This window comes from Sphaerodactylus townsendi, linkage group LG05, assembly GCF_021028975.2.
Source record: "Sphaerodactylus townsendi isolate TG3544 linkage group LG05, MPM_Stown_v2.3, whole genome shotgun sequence".
In the NCBI taxonomy this organism is placed as follows: domain Eukaryota; kingdom Metazoa; phylum Chordata; class Lepidosauria; order Squamata; family Sphaerodactylidae; genus Sphaerodactylus; species Sphaerodactylus townsendi.
The window spans coordinates 86,492,942-86,512,285 of record NC_059429.1 but is presented as its reverse complement, the minus strand read 5'-3'; the positions used below and the strand labels follow the sequence as shown (position 1 = coordinate 86,512,285).

The following is a 19,344-nucleotide window of genomic DNA, read 5'->3' as shown; positions in this document are numbered from 1 at the left end:
CTGAAAAATATGAGTAAAACAATGTGGTCATTTGTGAGGTGACTCTGCACTTGAGATGGACATGCAGGGGAAAGAATCAGAGCCCACGCTATAAGTAGGCAAGGTGAGGCAGTAGCCTCAGTATGTGGATTGTGGGAAGGCCCTCTCTGCCACCACTCTCATTGGCTCTTCTTCCTTTGCCCATACCCCCACATCCAAATAGCTAGTTCTGCTTGCCTTCACCAAGTGTCTTTAAACAAAGTGCAGCAAGACACACATGCCCAGTAGGGATATCCAAACTCTTGCATGTTTAAATAGAGCTGGGAATGAGGGACAGTGTGTCAGTATCCTGCTCATAGCTCATGTCCCCAAGACCTGGCAAGAGATTCAACAGAACAGAGTACTTAAATGGTGTTCCAGCAAAGTCTGAACATGGATTCAGGTATTAAGTACTCCTTCAAGGAAGTAGAGATGCAAACCATACTTATTTTAAAGACTCCAGCTCTTAGACCAGCTATTTAAAACTCCATGCTCAGTTATAGTGGTGAGTGATCTAGTGGGCTGGGATGTTTCATTGCCTTGTAGGACTTCTAAAGTCAGTTAAGGAGAGACTACAGTAACTGTGGTAGTCTCTGAAGTGAGGAGTTCAGAGTCTGAGGAGAAAGGCTGAGGTATTTCTTGTGGAGAGAAAATTGCCTCTTCAGATTCTTTCTGGTCATCAAATGAGTTCCTGTAGGAGACTCAGGCGCTTGTTTGTGAGATGGTACCGGAACCAGACTCCTCTTTGAGTCTTTGGCTTCTGAGGCTTTGGTGCCGTGGTTTGCTTCAGGCTAAGGTAGTGGCAAGAGTGAGTGGAGAGCAGTGTAACCTTTTCTAGTGGGGATTGCACACTTTTTGAGAAGAGTGTTTGCAGTTGTGACCTGTGACCATTAGGTATACAATGGAGATGAAGTTGTGACCATTAGGTATACAGTAGAAATGCAACAAACTTCTCAGTGAACCTGTTTGGCAGACGAACGTTCCATTCATGATCAGAAAGTAAGTTTATCATAGATATCTGCAGATTGCATCAAGCAACTCAAACATCTGCCAAAAAATTTGCAGTTGCCTGTTGGGCAGAAGCTGACTAACAGCTGATGGGGGAATCAGCAAGGGATATCCTTCTTACCTACCCCAGCAAAATAGTTAAACAGTAAATTTGGAAAAGGGAGTTCTATTCTATTCTATTCTATTCATGGCTATTATCAATTCTGCTATTCAGATAGAGCATCTGAATGGCTTAAAAATGCTTATTGTGTGTTTTGGGGTTGAGCAATAAAAATTAAAAGATTGTGAACTTCCAGTGCTTATTCATTAATTCCAGCTTTTATAGAAAAATTATTCTTCACATGAAAACACTCATCAAGTAGAGAAAAATTGCCTGAAGTTACCAGCTTGGATGATTGGCTGAGAAAATCTGTGTAAGCAGTGATAGATTATTCAAGATTTAACTGACGCAGGTCTCAGACCCAACCTGTTCCCATAGTTGCTTATATAATTTTATTTTGGTCAATGGTGAAAAGATAGTTCTGAAGCTGATTGGCTGTGCATTTCCTACATCAGGGGTTAAAGGCCGTACATGAATACTGAAACTGATCTAACGGAGAATGTTGCCTGCTTGATCTCTGGTGTTTACTTCCTGGGCAGCACAGGCTTAAAAGCAACCAATAACCAAGGGAAGCTCAGGGGGTGAACCTGTGGCTTGTAGTGTCACTCAGCATAACTGACTAATTCCAAACAACGGCGCTATCAACAAACTTCCCACAGAAACTTGCTGGAAAGAAGTGACATGCCAAGTTAGGAAACAAATCAGAAACATATTGCAACTTAAGTAAGTGTACTTTTTCCAGTAAACAGAAAAAAAAACTACTGATCATTCCTGTATCTGAAGCACAGCTGAATGAGCCTATATAAACACAACACACCACTTTCTGTGTCCTTTCAGGAACAGAAGAAACAAAAAGCCTAAATTTGAAACTGAAACGACACACATCTCATAGCAGGGTTCTGAGAAAAAAAGCAGGAAATACCTTCATAATAACTATGAAGCATATAACTTCATAACCATACCTTAATACTGTGGTTCCAGCTGTTTAAATACTCTGGTCTTAATCCCGGGTTAACACTGAGCAGCCTATGGAACAAGAGAGACAAAAGCAATCGTAAGAGTCAGTGGCATGTTTGTCAAACTAACAATGTGACAAACTAGTTGCTAGGAGTTCTTTAGAGGTTTTAGCCAAGACTCTTTATAAAGTAGAACATTTTAAGCCTCCAGCTTCAGTTACCATAAAGAGTCCTGTCTTTTCAGAAATGCAGACCACTGGTCTAGCAGCCCTTTTCCATTTGGCTGCCTAAACAATGCTAGATACCATTTGGAATTCTGACTGCAACTTTCATTAAATGCTCAGCTATATGGATATGAAATACAATCTAGATATTTTCATTCCTAAATCCACAAGAGCATGATTTATAGGGATCATATTTTATCTATAAATACAGCTCAACTTCATCTTAGCATCAGGGTGCATATTTTATTCCCTACAGATTTAGAGAGGTACAATAATACTAGCTTTAAGCAATGCAAAACTGTCCTTATTACTGTGAAAGAATTTATAATCACTGTATGTGTGAAACACTTGGTTGTCAACTGTAATAATTATTGATGCTCACCATCTTCTTTGACATCGATGTAACACCAGATCCTTTAACTCATGGCCAACTGCATGTCTAAAGGCATCCCCTTTACAATGTATTTATCTTTTTTCCCCTTCTTCCAAAAATACAGGATCCTTTGAGGGTCACAATTCTGTGTCTGAATAATGCTGCAAGCACTGTCTCACTTTGGAAGCAATCCTAAACAATGTCTACTCAGACTTAAGTCGTGTGTTATTCAATGGAGCTTATTCCCTGGAGAGTGCCCTTAGGGTTGCAGCCTCTGGTGTTCAAAGTTCATAGCGTACAAAAAACGACACCACTCTGTCCATTAACAGTCAAAGCTGAACTAAATGTAAAAGATTTAACTGTTTATGCAGACATGGCTTTCTTCAAGGAAAAGGAAACTTAACAGTCCAGCATTGTAGCTGAAAGCCGCAACATATTTTGAACCTCTGACTTCCTTAACAAGGAGAAGCTTATTCTGGCTCCTTGTACAAAATCATAAAAGAATAATATCTGCACAAACTGAACCTGTACTGAGTACTAATTCTGGTGTCGGACCAAACAAATTCATTAGACTTCTTTGTAGCATTCCTGCTATCTAAGGAAGAAAGCTGATGCAAATCATCCATAAAATTCTTCATTTGACAACAACTCTCCCATCACTGCATTGTTTCTTTCAAAGTTTAACCCAGTACTTTTGGCTATGAGATTTGTTCTAAGCTTGCACTATTTGACCTACTAGATGACATAAAAACCTAGTTTTTATATGCATCAATTTTACTTTACTTTTTATGCTTCAGATTAATCAACAACTAAATAATTATGTCTCTGTTGATTTCTAACAATCCTGTTTTTTTATACCATGATGTGTGGTACCTGGGCACCATGGAATTTGCCTGAAGTGTGGTACCTGGGCACCATGGAATTCGCCAACATCTTTCCTGCCCCCATCAATTATTCTTAGGAAGAGGATGAGACCAGGTGGGGCTTTTGCTCAGCAAGGTTTCTGGTTGGCCATTGGAGATTTTATTTGCTGTGCAGATATTTGACAAGTTGTTCCAGCAACTGCTGTTACTATAGCACAAGGATCATCACCGTGTTACTGTGTACACATGGAAGAAAATATTTTTTAAACAATATGTTCATTTTAAAAGGGATCCTCTTAAATAGAGCTTCTGCCTGAAATATTTAAGAATTACTACTATAGTTATGAATAACGTTACTCTCTGAAATTTTGTAGATGGCTTTATCTTCTGCAGCAGCTAGTCTATAGTTGGCTCTGCTTCCTGTAGTAGCCATGTTATATAGCTGTACCCACAACCCTGTGTCACAATTCAAAGGTGCCTGCAGGCTCAAGAAAGTTAGAGACTTCTGCCCTACACTTTTCCAAATCTTCCTTTTATTTTACTTGTTCACCAAATGGACTACTTTCTATTTGACTTTTATTCTACATCACTCCATGCCCTCATTAGGAAAGGCTCACTTTTGTCCATTCCATTTAGAACTCAAGATCAACTGCATGCCATAATAAGTAATATTGGGCTAACACTTTTAGAATCTAACATGATAACTGAAGAGGGCTTTACTACTGTGTGAAACAATATCCTTGTTCTTTTCCTCAAGATGACAGCCTGTAAGCATTCCCTTGCTACATGTCAGGGTTCAAGCACAGTTGCTGACTCACATCAGGGGACAATGTATGTAAACTACCAGCTAAACAATTGAACATGTTCTGGAGAACTAAGTCCGATACATTTCAATGGAAAATATTTCACCAGCATGCTACATTATTTTGAAAAAAGAATGGTATCTTTTCCAAGGACAGAAATGAACTTTAGGAAACATGGAAGATTTTTTAAGTCTTTGTTTTCAGAGTTGCTGGTAACAAGAGCATTTGTTTCAAATGCTAAGTTCAACTTTCAACACTTGCCAACAGAGGAGACCACTTGCCCTCAAATACTCCAAGCCTCTTCCAGGATGAAGGTCTCTCCTCAGTGAACTCTATGTACAGAAGATGCTAGCTGCCTAACATTTACACTTCAGCACTACCTTTACACTTCAGTTCCTAAGAAGCAAATAGTTGCCATTTTCAGTTGAAAAATAAAGATGCCATGCTACGGCTTTATCAGTTGAATGAAAATATGAATACTACCAGCTGTTGATCAGCATGATATTCAAAGGTTTCCACAGCATGTGATCTTTATGGAAAAATATTGCTAACTTTCTCAGAAACATAATCCCCAATATTGCTCCAAGACCTGATCACTGACCATACAAGTGAAGATAAGATTGTAAAATTAGTTATGTACAAGAAGACTACTGATGACTGATGGATATCAAACCAGTACTTCCCACATGGCTACCCAGTACTAGTCCATCAATTCATTATGCATCCATTGAACCACAAAAGATTTTAATACAGGAAGAGTAAGTTGCCCTTCTCTTCCCAAAATCCATTTTCAAGCCATCTGGTTTCCATGTGTAGAAAAATGCCTTTGACATTTTGTTACAAACCTCAGGCCCTTCAAAACAGTTGTGACAGACTAAAGGAACATTGACTCTGACATTCTATCCCTCAGCTATCCAACATGCAACCTTTAGATAACATTGCAGGAGTTGGGTATAGGAGGAATGAAACAATTAAGTTGAGACAAATAGAACTAAAAGAGAAAGCTAAAGAACTGGACTATCCACCCACTTCCTTAAACAGTATAAGAAGCTGTAGCAGGTTAACATAACCACTCTGGTCCCTCCTATTTTTCTTCTTAGGACTTCCTTCATATAGTCACAGAACAACATGTCATAGAACAGTAGTCACCTAACTAGCATTCAATCCCATTTGTTGGTTGTCATTGTGCAAATTATCTTTTACTTTCAAATATTTATATCCTTATTTATAACACAAGGCAGTTTACAAACAACCTCAAAAACAGATTTTTACAACACTGAAGCTAGCATGGCAATACATTATACCATTAAAAGAAATAATGTCAGGGAGAGGGAAAGAAAGAAAGAAAGAAAGAAAGAAAGAACGAACGAAATCTTTAAAGAATCTTAAAGAGAGAAAGAACCGAAAAGAAAGAAAGAAAGAAAAGAAAAGAGCAGAAAGAAGAAAAGAAACTGAAAGAGCGAGCAAAGGCGAACGGCAAAACGAACGGTAACGTAACGTAAGAAAGAAGAAAGAGCGAAGAAAGAAAGAGCGAAATGACGAGCGAGCGAGCGAGCAATTGTGAGCGAATTCAACTTAACGGTGAAATTCTAAACGGTAAAATCGATGGGCTTTTGAAAAAACAACAAAGGTATCCTATGAACAGATTCAGGTAGGCCTTTCTTTTCCACATAGTTGGTGCAAATATCCTCTCCTTCACACAGCTGACCCTTCATGTCGGAACTTTTCATCATGTTTCAACTGAAGGTGATTAGAATATTAATAACACTGGCTATTTTGAATTGATCACAGAATATTTGTTTCCTGCACTCTATGAAAAGGGGCTATTTCATTTGCATAAAAGAAAGTCTGTCTTTGTAAGTGGTCCATATATAGATCTGAACATTCACAGAAGAAAGTCCATGAGAGGGGAAAAACTGCATATGTTGGTTATATAATATTATGCATTTGTTCATTAAGATACAAAACAGTTCCTTCCCACTCAATCAGAAAAGATCAGTTGTCAATGCCACATAGCCAAAATCATATACACCACCAATGAAATGAACGGGGTTGAAAAGCACCCAATTTAAAGAGAGTGCAACTCCACTTATCTTGGAGTAGTATTGATTGATATATCCAGACAAAATTCCCCATTCAGTGCTAGAAAACAGCTATTCTTCCTGATGCCCCTATGGCAAATGTATTTTGACTTTTGAGAGCTGAATACTTTGTCAGTATTTATTTTCATCCTGGTAACATATAAAAGATTTTCAGAATGCCATCCCAGCTAGTTTTTTATTCCCATCCAACTGATTTAATTACTGTTAATTGGCTCAAGCAGTTAGCATTTGTTTAATGAAGCAGACACAAATGGCATCTCTCTCCTTTCAGATCAAAGAAGTGATGTGCCAAGACAGAGTCAGCATACTGTAATGGTTACTGTGCCAGATTAGGATCTGGGAGACCCATGTTTGAGTTCCTGCTCTGCCATAGAAACTCATTGGGTGACCTTGGGCCAATCACACACATTCACCCTAACCCACCTCACGGGATTATTGCGAGGATTAAATGGAGGAGAGGAGAATGCTGTAAGGTGTTTTGGGCCCTCACTGGGGAGACTTCTGCAGTAAGTAAGTAGAATATGGGAGTATGCAGGGAGGAGGAGGGTGACCCCTCTGATTGCACTATACAGAAGAATGTGTTTACTGGATGGATGAGATGTATGGGTACCAGGGCCAACCTAGCAACCTGTCATAAACAGACCCTTACCAAGCAGAATAAGCAGCTTACAGCCAGTTCAGCAGTTTAATGCAATCAAACATAAATTACAGTAGGGAGTAACAGAGCCTAGTCCAGAGTCCAAAGCAAGATCAAAACCAGGTTCAGGCAACAGAAGCACAAACAGCGGTTTTCAGTTCCAAACACCACATGACTGCCACAACTCAGCTTCACTTTCACCCCCTTAAACAGCAAATAGCCCTCCCACCAGTACAATAACTGCATGCACCTGTATTACTTTAGTCTGGCTTCTGCAGAGACTTCTTGTCAAGCCCAGCTTGCCTCAGAGCTGCTAGCCTGCTGCTGCATCTCCTTTCCTGAAAACTGGCACACAGCTTCCTTCGGCATTGCTCCTAGGGCTCTGAAGTCAAAAGGGGGAGAGAGAGCTGGCAAGGCCTCCTCTGGTTTGATGTCAGGAAGCTGGGGAATCTCGGAGCTGAGGCCTGAATGTCGCTCCTTGCATGCCCTGTCTAAACCTCTGCACCTGGTCATGCAGGGACTACTGAGGGTTCTGCCTGAGCCTCTGGGCCAGGTCCTGCAGGTACGACTGGAGGCTTAGGCTCTGAGCCTGTAGACATTACCTGGGACTCTGGGGTCAAAGCTATGCCCTCTACCTGGACTGAGTCATCCCACAAGGAGTCCCCAGATGTACTAAACTGGGTCGTAACACTTAAACACTACCTATTAGCTGTGTCACTATGCCACTTCTGAGAAAAACCTGGTTTTATCATAGTATTTCCAGTGATTCCTAGAGCTACCATATGTTACTTCCAGAAGCATGGCAGCCCTAATGGGATCTTTGGCACGCGTGGTTCTCCATTTCTTTTTGATGGAAGATTCCAGTTGCTTTTGAGGAGGTCCAGAAGATCCAATAATAGCAAGCTCATCTCCCATTCTTTGTCTGCCCAGGGAACAATGAATGTTTGACATACTTTTTAATGCACCTGAAGGGAAAGATGAGCCAGATTTTATAACTATCTTCTTGGAAGATCTAAGTGAGTCTCTCCCTGCAAATTACACATTTCATTACTATGCACAGGTTCTCTCATTTAAATTTATCCTTGCAATCCTTGATCTGAAGAGAACATTCAGTGTCAAGACTGCTCAGTACATCTGCCATCATTATCATCAAGCAGGACAAACTCCTGGAAGAGATTTTTCATGGAACACAGAAATGTGAAGACAACAACAAAAGCAACCAACTTGTGTAGCAAGAAAGACAGTAAACAATAGATAAATGAGTCACTGAATAATAACCAGGGGTAGGGGGACTCCTGCAATTTCTACAACATTAACTACTGTGAAATCTTGGCATTTACAAAAGGTTTCCTCAGAATTTCCAAGCAATGCACTTCCATTCTTCAGCAAGAGATGCTGTATCAGAAGCCATTGGAGGATGCTAGTATTCAAAGAGCTCTACTACAGCCCTTGAAGAACAGTTCTCTCACTGGCAAAGAGGAAGCAGCAGTTAAAACAGACACTGGAAGGGATAAAAGAGAAGCCTGTGCCATTCCACTAATAACAGCAGCCTAAGTAAGGCTGAGTAAGGCTGCAATTGAGTTTGCTAAAAGCTCTTTGAGGACAACTAGATTGAGTAAGGCTGCAATTGAGTTTGCTAAAAGCTCTTTGAGGACAACTCATCACATGCAAAGTTGTAGCCCCAGGACATTTTCTTAGCATGAACATGAACAGACAGAATCAACTAGGGTGATGAGATCCAAGGAAAAAATGGGTTTCTGGCCCTTCAGGGACTCTGTAGAGGGCAGAATGTCATCAGGTACGGCTTTTCTCAGCCTACATCATCAGCATCCCTGGAATTTGAGAGATCTTTCACAGCAGAAGTACACTGATTCAACACCTAGTAGTCATTCCTATAAAGCAAAACTCTGGAATACCCTCACATCAGATTTCTTAAGCAAGCCTGCATTCCTCATATTTCAATTCAGTGGATGCTATAAAAGAACCCAATCTAGAATATTATTGCAAAACACAGCAACTTTTGTAAAACAATTTACAACATGCAAGCCACAAATCAGCCTGATAACTAAAAATACAAATGAAAGGTTGATTATGAACAAGGTATCTGATGCGCGATGGGGGCAAATGGCCATCACAGCAAGATTTCTTGAACAGATGTATTTCCTCAAGCCCTGCTTTCACTTTCCATTCTCTCTATGGCCAGTGAGACCACTTCTAGCCTGACTTTTAATGAGGCAGATTTGCCAGTAAGCACAGTGTTGTTCTGGACATGTTCCCTCCGCTCACAGCCAGCCTATCTAGCTCTATCCTTCACACTTATTCACACTGCTGTCCACAACTTCCCTCTGCCCTCCTTTCATGTTGCTGGCTCCTTCCTGCTTCTCTAAAAGCTCATACTGAGATATCGATATCTTGCTATAATAATAACAACAACAGAGAAGGCTTTTCCAAAGAACACTACAAGCAGGTTCTCTTTTTGGCTCCACCCCACGTTCCCCGCTCTACTTCTGCCCTCCCCAATGTCCAGGAGGGCTTTTCAAAACCTTATTTAAAACACAACTTTATTTAAAAAGAAGTCTCTCTTTTTTCCTGCACAGCAGCAGATGCAGGAAGTGCATATGTATGTGCGGAGGAGAGCGGAGGGGGAGAGAATATTAGCTCTACCCATGGTCCCCTTCTTCAGCTGTGTATGGTCTGGGGAATTGATTTGCCTCTTTCATTAAGAGGAGAAATTATTTTTGGCTACAATATCTATATATTGATATAACAGTAATTAAAAGGTATTTTTTACAAAGCCAACAATCTTGAGACTAGTAGGTGTGATGAAATATGTGCCTTTAAGAAGGACTTAATGTGTGGAGTTAAGAGAACCAGGAAAAGCAGACCCAGGAGAGTTCTCTGTAGAAAAACTGTGCTGCAGGAATGAGTGGCTCATTCCGCACATGCAGAATAATGCACTTTCAAACTGCTTTCAGTGCTCTTTGAAGCTGTGCGGAATAGCAAAATCCACTTGCAAACAGTTGTGAAAGCGATTTGAAAATGCATTATTTTGCGTGTGCAGAAGGGGCCAGTGTCTCCTCATGTTTAAACAGAGAAATGTGAGGAGACCCCACTACAAGCCCATTGCACAATGGAAAGCCCTGAGGTAAGTGTTCCATCTATAATGGCCTAAGTCACTTTCAGCAAGTTAATTGCCCCAAAGAGAAAAGAACCGCAAACTTCCTTATCTATCTGACAGAGTTATTTACCCATGAGTTGCAGTTTAGAAACAGGCATGATTTTTTTTTTATATCTGCCATGAAAAGTCAGAATGTACTCCTTATGTTTTCACTTCAAAACTACCAAGAAATTAGAGCCAGGGAAATAGTGTCCCACCAATATCTGTTTCTTGACATACCTGATTGATATGACTTCATGGCAAGGCTGACTGCTATATTAGATTTGGGCCATTACAGCAAATCCTGGAATTACCACCCAAACCAAACAAGAACGTGCTTTGAAATACTGTACTAATCATTGTCTTGCCGTCTCAGCCATCCTTGGAGATAGTAAATTGGCTCAGAAAATGAGCATTTTGCACAGTCAAACATGGTTGTACAATTAAAATACCTAGATTGGCCTTCTGGGGGGAAAGTACATTAAGGAAATTACTTTTTTCCTGATGGGCATTTTTATCACTAAAGAAATCATTCCCTACTGCCATCAGTTGCTAATAAATGTGTGGAAAGGGCTTGCCACGTCTACCCAGGGTCTTGCCCAAAGCCACAGTGAAGACAGGAAAAAAATAGAAGTCAGGTTCCCTTACCCAGTTCCCTACAGAACTTCAACAGATTGTTGCAAGAGAAAATGCTTTTAATGAGACTTGAAGATATTCTATTCAAACTAAGCAAACTTTCAAGTTGGAGAAAAATTACCAGTGGAATTCCACAGAGAATTTTTATAAGTAATCTTGGGTGGGAGGGAGTAGACAGGTGACTATTACTCAGGACATTTCATCAAGTTGTAAGGTATTACCAATACAAATGAGAAAAAAGGGGAAGTACACCAAAATTATACCTACTAGGCATACTCAGTTTTGGAGAATACATTTTTATGTAAGTCACAGAGTTGTCGATTCTGATTGTCTGAAAAAAAGATCAAGGGGTTAACTGTTCCATCATTTTTGCAGTCTGGGAAACAGCCTCCTGCTCAGAAGAGTGGCTACCTGTCACTTGCCTCAGCCATCCTTCATTGTTTAATTCAACTACTATTTAACTCAGAAGAAACCTAGTTTGTTTCTTTCCTGTCACTTTATACTGTGGCTACTGTTACTTAATCTGTAGCAAGTGTTAGCAAGTAAGAGGGATGTAGCTTAACATGAAAATGGGGCAAAGAAACTGGAAAGTGACTGGATATGTTCATTACTCCTTTTTTGTTTTGTTTTGGTTTTTGTTATGGGGTTGGAATTTTGTTTGTTTGCTTTTTGCCCTTTTCGCAGCTTAGGCAAATCTGGATAAACCGTGTTTGGGAGCTGAGAGCCTCCAAAGAGAACTTTTCATTGGCTGTTTGGTTACTGATTACTGATGTTCAAAAGCAACCGAACAGCAGGCTTAAACTCTGATTGTTTTTATTCTTGGAGATGGAGGGGGGCTGGCAACAGCTTTACAATCTAACTTCTAACATGCCAAGTTTTTTCTGATAATCTTCCCAGGCACACTTTGGGGTGTGTGGGAGAAGAGAAATCTGACCTTTACTTTAGTGCCAACATGGAAATAGCTTTCTTCTGAAAGACAAGATTTTTCTTAAGTGTTACAATTTTTAAAGGTTTAAAAACCACAAGCTCTCTGCTCAAATATTATTGCACTCTGCAAAAATCTATGCAGTGCACGTGACGTCACCCCACCACCTTGGGTGTGCCTATGATGTGCTTATCAACTCTCTTTCAAAAAACTTTATGGAGGACAAAGCCCAGCTTGGCTTCATTACATTAGTCCTGCTAGCACAGGGTGGAAAGTCTAGTGCAGGGGTAGGGAACCTGCGGCTCTCCAGATGTTCAGGAACTACAGTTCCCATCAGCCCCTACCAGCATGGCCAATTGGCCATGCTGACAGAGGCTGATGGGAATTGTAGTTCCTGAACATCTGGAGAGCCGCAGGTTCCCTACCCCTGGTCTAGTGGAAGCTCTAACAGCTTCTGGCAGTAACTCTACTCAATACATATTCTGCCATGTATACTTGAATACACACATTTGAGCCGACTATTTTATATCACAATTTTAATTTCCATACTATCCAGATTATTTATGCATAGTAATATGGGCTGGCATTAATTCCACCATTTTACTTTAGCTAATCAACATAGATTATGCAAGCAAGTTCCATATGAATGGAGGGAAAATGGGGTGTAGAATTTATAACTTCTAGCATGCTCTACGGTATATTTTTTTAAATGTTACGGATTGATATTTCACAGAGATTTCAAAATACTTAAAGCTGATTTTCTACATTCTTGCATGCTTATTAAGAGGTTTGCCAGCCATGGTTTGCCTCAATGGAGATGTCATCACATGCACCTGTAACACACTAGCAACCTCCCCAATTCTATTCATTAAATTAATTACAGCATTTATATCCCATTTTTCCTTGTGGTTCCACAACAGTTAAAACATTTAGTTTCAGTTTGCTTTGACCACAATCTCCAAGTACCAGTTTATAACCAAGATGGTCTCATCTGGAGGCTTGTGTCATGAAATATAAAGCTGAATGCCCTCTGCATATTGATGACAGCCAACCCTAAAGCTCTGGACAGTTTTATTCAGCAATCTCATGTATATATTAAAGCTGTCCCGCTCAAGGATCGGCCTCAAGAATGTACTCCTCAAATGTAACAACTACTGGGTATCTAATCGACTTTCAATCGATCAATCAAAATCCAAGGTGATGGTTTTTTTCAAATGCTCCTAGTCCTATGACCTGGTCTATTGAGGGCTCAGTTATTGAGCAAGTTAGATCCTTCAAATACTTAGGGGTTGTCTTCCAACATAAGCCGGGTTGGGCAGAATATAGAGGCAAGGCCCTGAAGGGTAGCAATGTGTCTCTGCTGCAGTTCTGAAGTTTTTTACCCTTAATGGTGGCAGATTCATCCTAGCGGCCCTGAAAGTATTCAACACGAAAGTGGTTAAACTTCTAATGTAAGGGGTTCCTATATGGATCCACGCATGGAAATCCAAGCTTGAACAGTTGCAGTCCAGCTTCCTATATAAAATCTTTGGAGTTCAACACTGTGTCCCCTATGCAGTCCTTTGCCTTGAGGCAGGACAGCATCTTCTGGAAACCAGGGCGTGGGTCACCACTTTCAAATTTTGGGTGCGTCTGTTTTCATTCCAACTTCCACAGCTTGGTCCAACTAGTGATGCATGAACTCCAGATCTCTGACTGGTGGCTACTAATCGAGGCTAAGATCTCCTCATTGACCCTTGCCTGGGACTTCTTGCTCATGCTCACTGCCAATGAGATTTATCTTCAACTAAAAAACAAACTATTTGAGCAGGAATATCAATATTTTTTGAACCAGGCATATAGTTCCTGTTCACTCTTGTACATTGGGATTATTCCCCGAAAGCTCTGTGTTGCCCATTATCTGAACCAACTTCCTAACCATAAACTCAGATGAGCATTCTCAAGAGCAAGATAAAATTCCTTTCCATAGTCTTTACTTCTTAAACATCCCTTGGCATGATGGACAGTGTTCTTTCTGCCCTACTTACACTGACTCCCTTGAACACATCTTGCAATCCTGCACTAAGTATAACAGGTTTAGGCTGGACTTCTCTGCCTTAACCTCGGTTGGATTCTCAGTTGGATTCTTGGATCTTCCTATCAATGCAAAGATTATTTTCCTGCTCAACAATCCCAAGGCTGAAATAACGGAAATCGTAGCCAATTTTTTGCTGCATATTTTGAATTAGGTTCCCTTGGCTGCTGACCATATTACTTTTATTGTTCTCTACTGGATTTATTCTTTACTCTCCCTGTGTTGTATATGCCTAATAAAGATATCTGAATCATATATATTAAAGAACATGAGTGAGATAACAGAATCCTTTAGCATAAAATAAATTCCAGCCAGTTGATTTTGCATCTCTGGTGGAGACTCTATGTTCAGTCAGACAGAAAAGAGTAAAAACAACCAAAGAGACATGCCACTAATACCATCTCCATATTTAAGCTGCTGTATAAGAATGGAGTTGTTAACTATGTCAAACAGAATCAAAACAGAAGTCCAACAGAATCAACAGGGAAGAGTATTTCTGTCCAACTGTAAATAGTGCAGCAAAAGTCCACCGGTGCAACTAAAGCCATTTCAGTACTAAACCCAGGCCTTAAACCAAACTAAAATAGGTCTATGGAAAACTGCAGAGTTTGGGGGGATTGATAGAGTGTCACTACAACATGTGGCATCAATTTCAATGAGATGGAGGTGATATCACTGCAACATGTTTGGGGCCCACCATTTCTCTTATTGTGACTTTGGGCAGCTGCAGGGGGTGGGCATGTTTCTCTAATCAAGAGTGATACCCAAGTAGAGCTGTTGCAAACCAGAAGAAGCCCGGGGGGGGGGGGGGGTAGGGGCGGTCAGGAGTGCCATTTTCCCATCACTGCTCCTGTGAAAAATATTTAAAAAGTTATCAGCAGTGTCAGTTCACTCTATAACTCACCGGCAACTTTATGAAAGAACCATAATTTTACCACAGAATATCCAGCAATTCTGAGGTGAGTGTGATATCACTTCTGGGTTTCCCTAGAAGTGATGTCACACTATTCCTGATGGCAGCTCCCTATGCTCTGGCTCCTAGGACTCCAGCCAGTTGCTAGGCCATGCCTGGCAATCCTATGGGAGGGCTGGTTTCCTTCACTGATTCTTCACCTTGAAAGGTTTGCTAAAAGGTTGTATGGCGAGGGACGAGAAGAAGAATTTGGACCCATTTCACCATTTTCACCTCAGGTCTATCACTTTGTTGCTGTTATAAATACTTTCAGTCACCTGCTCTATCAGGTTCTTAAGAGACTCTCTGCAAACCACTCTTTCAGGTTCAGGAAAAACAAAACATCGTGTGGTTAGAATTTAAAGCAACTTTATTAATAAAGGGAGCAGAGTAGGTGTTTCCTGTTCTACTCAAAGCAGCACAGGGATTACAGTTGATTATTTCCCCTTTCACTTCCATGATGCTATAGTCCCTCTCCTTTCCCCCACTGGTCAAGGGTACTCACATCCTTTCCGATCTGCCTTTTACATATCATGAACATATTAAAGTCCCCTCCTTATATGTAGCAAGTCCCTCACCATTCCCATGTTCATTATTGACGCCCCTTATTCATCCCAGGGTGTGATTTTTAATATTTACTAGTCTATTAATGATGCTCCATTTAAGTGACCCTCTGACCTATGATTTGTGGTGAGCTGAAGCAACTTGTGAGTTTCGTTTTCACTCACAGACATTGGTACCTTCCTGTTTGCGTCTGGAAATGTTTTTCTAAGAGATACCTGCTTACGTCTGTTCTTGTTACTTCTGCGAAATTGCTAAAGATTTCTTGATTAAGTTTCCTGCCCCCTTCTATCAGCTTTTGCAAATCTCTTTTTTGTCTGGTAAAAACATTTTAACCCCTTCATAACATTACAAAGAATATTGAGGCCAGGCCCACTCTGCCTTAGCCCATAATGAAGTGATCAGTTTTTTCTCCACTGGATTACCAATGAAATGGTTGTCAGGCAACTTTTATTCCTAAATAACCCTGAAGTTTCCCCTGGCAAATTGTTCACTAGCTTAAGGTTGCATAAACTTTAAAAGCTTGTAACTCGAACAATTTGAATTCTGCCACAACCACTAGATTCTCATAGTAAAAATTAGCAGTAGGGCTTTTTCCAAGTTCAGTGAGCCTTGGCAACCCTTTGCAGATATTCCACTCTGGCAAACTGGGAACCTGCAGGCACTGGCAGGCTCCCAGTTTATATGAATGGAATGTTATTAGAGGGCTCCTGTAAAACTTAGTAACTGAATGGGCATTGTGGCTTCCAGTTGAACTGCTAAGTATGAAATGGCAGAATCCAGCTGTTAGGAAAGAACAATAGTGTGCTTTCAAAAGGGGTGGTGGTGGATTATATATTCATAATCAGGAGCATTAAAACATTTTATTTTTTCCTCCATTTTTCTCAGAAACATTTTCACAGAATGTATAGAAGTTTCAATTGAGCTAAGAGTAATTACTGAAGGTGGGGACTTCAAGAATTTTCTATCAAGTTGGGTCACGTGACAGCTGAATGCCAAACTGCTGCAAAGACTCCTTCATTCTCAAACATGCATAAAATTCTAATAATATTAGCATGGGCAAGACTGAAAAGCCAAGGAACAATTCAAGTATTCATATTGTCACTTGTTATTGCTCTGCCTCATTTGCTTGGAGGCTCTTGTTATATTTCTACATTTTATGCAGCAAGATCCTATTCATTCTTATGCGGAGGTAAGCCCCATTCACTTCACATGAGGATTCTAGTTAGGACTGCACAATTATTGTTATTCCTGGATATTAGAAGGTCATATATATACAACCGCAGAGATGGCTCCCCCCTAAACCACAGCATACTTTCCAAGCAGATCCATAAAGCCACCACACTTTGCATTTTGTTTTCATTTCACTAGAAGTAAAATCAGACCACAGAGGAAAGATGGCCATTTGGATTGTGTAAGATTTCTCCAAAAGTGTCCTGCAAATATAAGAATTAAAGCTAAGGTGAGATCTGAAAAGGGGAAATGTGGCATGTTTGCAGAGCTGTTGAACAAAAAGTTGCTTCCAGATGACCAGATGTTTAAAACAGTGATATCAGCACTATCCCTGTACAGGGGGAATGGAACATTACCTAGTGGCCATACCATAGGAGAGGAAGCTCTTTGGAAGGGAAAGCAGCCTTCCCCAGCTCCAACAGCACTCCTCCACCCTTTAAAGGCAGGAATATAGAACAGGCAGGTGAGGCAGAAGCTGGAGGGGGCAAAATTATGTGCAGCCACTATCATCACCAATATCTGTTCTGGCCTCGTTCATTAGACAGAAGCCCTGTTCACATTACAGTAAACTGATAACATACATGTACCTGTGCACACTCATTTGTAAGAAAGAGCAAACATCCATCCACTTCATAAATGAAACCAGGGACCATTTCTGGATAAATACGAGTTTATAACTTGAGAACACTTATAAAAAAAAGAAAAATCAACTACACAGTATAAATAGACTGTATATGTGGCCACTGTGACTTGTGGACAGGGCATGTGCTTGCCTATTTAGGCAACTAAATTCACATCCAATCTCAATGCTTTCCTGTAACCCACTTCTAACTTTAATAGAGGCACAACTTGATTACTAGCCACTTATAAATACAGAAGATCAAATATTTCTCTGTTGGGGAAGTACGAACAAATGCTGAATTAGAGGTGAAAAGGAAATGCAAGACTGGCCCCTCTCTTCACACAAAACTAATCTAAATAGGAATAACAATTCCATCTAGGGTTGATTTCACACAGCATAATTATACTGGGTTACATTTGGTATTTAAAAATCTGGGTCTATTTTATCCCATTTTCCATGGGTGCCCGTTTCTGTGAAGGAGTCGAGTTAAAGACCAGGAGGAAATACTCCAAATTTCTTTTGCATGAATCCAGCTTTTTTTTGTTTTTACACATAGATGCAGCATGCATGCTCAAACATCCTCCATATGCATTCTGATGCCCCCCCCCCCCCCCCCAAAGGCAATGCTTCTGACTGATGGATTCACAGCAACCGTAGGAAAACCAAGCAGGACACACATGCCCCTTTTCCGCTAACTGAGACTGTTGAGAAAACTCAGCAATGAAGGAATAAGAGGGGAAGTCCTCCTATGGATTAAAAACTGGTTGAGGAACAGGAAGCAAAGGGTGGGTGTAAATGGGAAGTTCTCACAATGGAGAGATGTCGGGAGTGGTGTCCCCCAAGGATCCGTTTTTGGACCAGTGCTCTTTAACTTATTCATAAATGACCTGGAAGTAGGGGTGGGTAGTGTGGTGGCCAAGTTTGCAGATGATACCAAATTATGTAGGGTGGTAAGAACCACAAAGGATTGCGAAGAGCTCCAAGTGGACCTTGATAAATTAGGTGAGTGGGCTAAGAAATGGCAAATGCAGTTCAATGTAGCAAAATGTAAAGTGATGCACATAGGGGCAAAAAAATCCAAACTTCACATACATGCTACAAGGGTCAGTGCTATCAGTCACAGACCAGGAAAGGGATTTGGGCGTCTTAGTTGATAGTTCCATGGGAATGTCAACTCAATGCATGGCAGCTGTGAAAAAGGCAAACTCTATGCTGGGGATCATTAGGAAAGGAGTTGATAATAAAACTGCAAGGATTGTCTTGCCCTTATATAAAGCAGTGGTGCGACCGCACTTGGAGTACTGTGTTCAGTTCTGGTCGCCACATCTCAAAAAGGATATCGAAGAGATAGAAAAAGTGCAGAGAAGGGCAACGAGGATGATTGAAGGATTGGAGCACCTTCCTTTTGAGGAGAGGCTGCAGAGTTTGGGACTCTTTAGTTTGGAGAGGAGACGTCTGAGGGGGGATATGATTGAAGTCTATAAAATTATGCATGGGGTAGAAAATGTTGACAGAGAGAAATTTTTCTCTCTTTCTCACAATACTAGAACCAGGGGGCATTCATTGAAAATGCTGGGGGAAGAATTAGGACTAATAAAAGGAAACACTTCTTCACGCAACGTGTGATTGGTGTTTGGAATATGCTGCCACAGGAGGTGGTGATGGCCACTAACCTGGATAGCTTTAAAAAGGGCTTGGACAGATTTACGGAGGAGAAATCAATCTATAGCTACCAATCTTGATCCTCCGTGATCTCAGATTGCAAATGCCTTAGGTGACCAGGTGCTCAGGAACAGCAGCAGCAGCAGAAGGCCCTTGCTTTCACCTCCTGCATGTGAGCTCCCAAAGGCACCTGGTGGGCCACTGCGAGTAGCAGAATGCTGGACTAGATGGACTCTGGTCTGATCCAGCAGGCTAGTTCTTATGTTCTTATGTTATGTTCTTTGGAGAGGTGTTGGTGCAGTGAGCAACATGGCAAGCATGTTATACAAAGTAAAAACTTTTGTCCAATACTGGGCAGAGCACTACGACCCACCCACATTTAAAGGTGTGTAGGAAACCACAGCACGAGACATTCACCCCCACCCCCCATAAACCAGA

The 19,344-nt window shown here is 40.8% G+C and overlaps 1 protein-coding gene across 18 annotated transcripts in view; it reads right to left on the bottom strand.

Annotated features, from left to right (window-relative positions):
- NFASC (neurofascin) overlaps window positions 1-19,344 on the bottom strand; it is a 257,064-nt gene that overhangs the window by 174,126 nt on the left and 63,594 nt on the right. For all 18 annotated transcript variants that reach the window (XM_048496445.1, XM_048496444.1, XM_048496456.1 and 15 more), the window contains one exon: window positions 2,089-2,152. The gene's annotated coding sequence lies outside the window, so the exon portion shown is untranslated. The remainder of the gene's footprint in view (window positions 1-2,088; window positions 2,153-19,344) is intronic.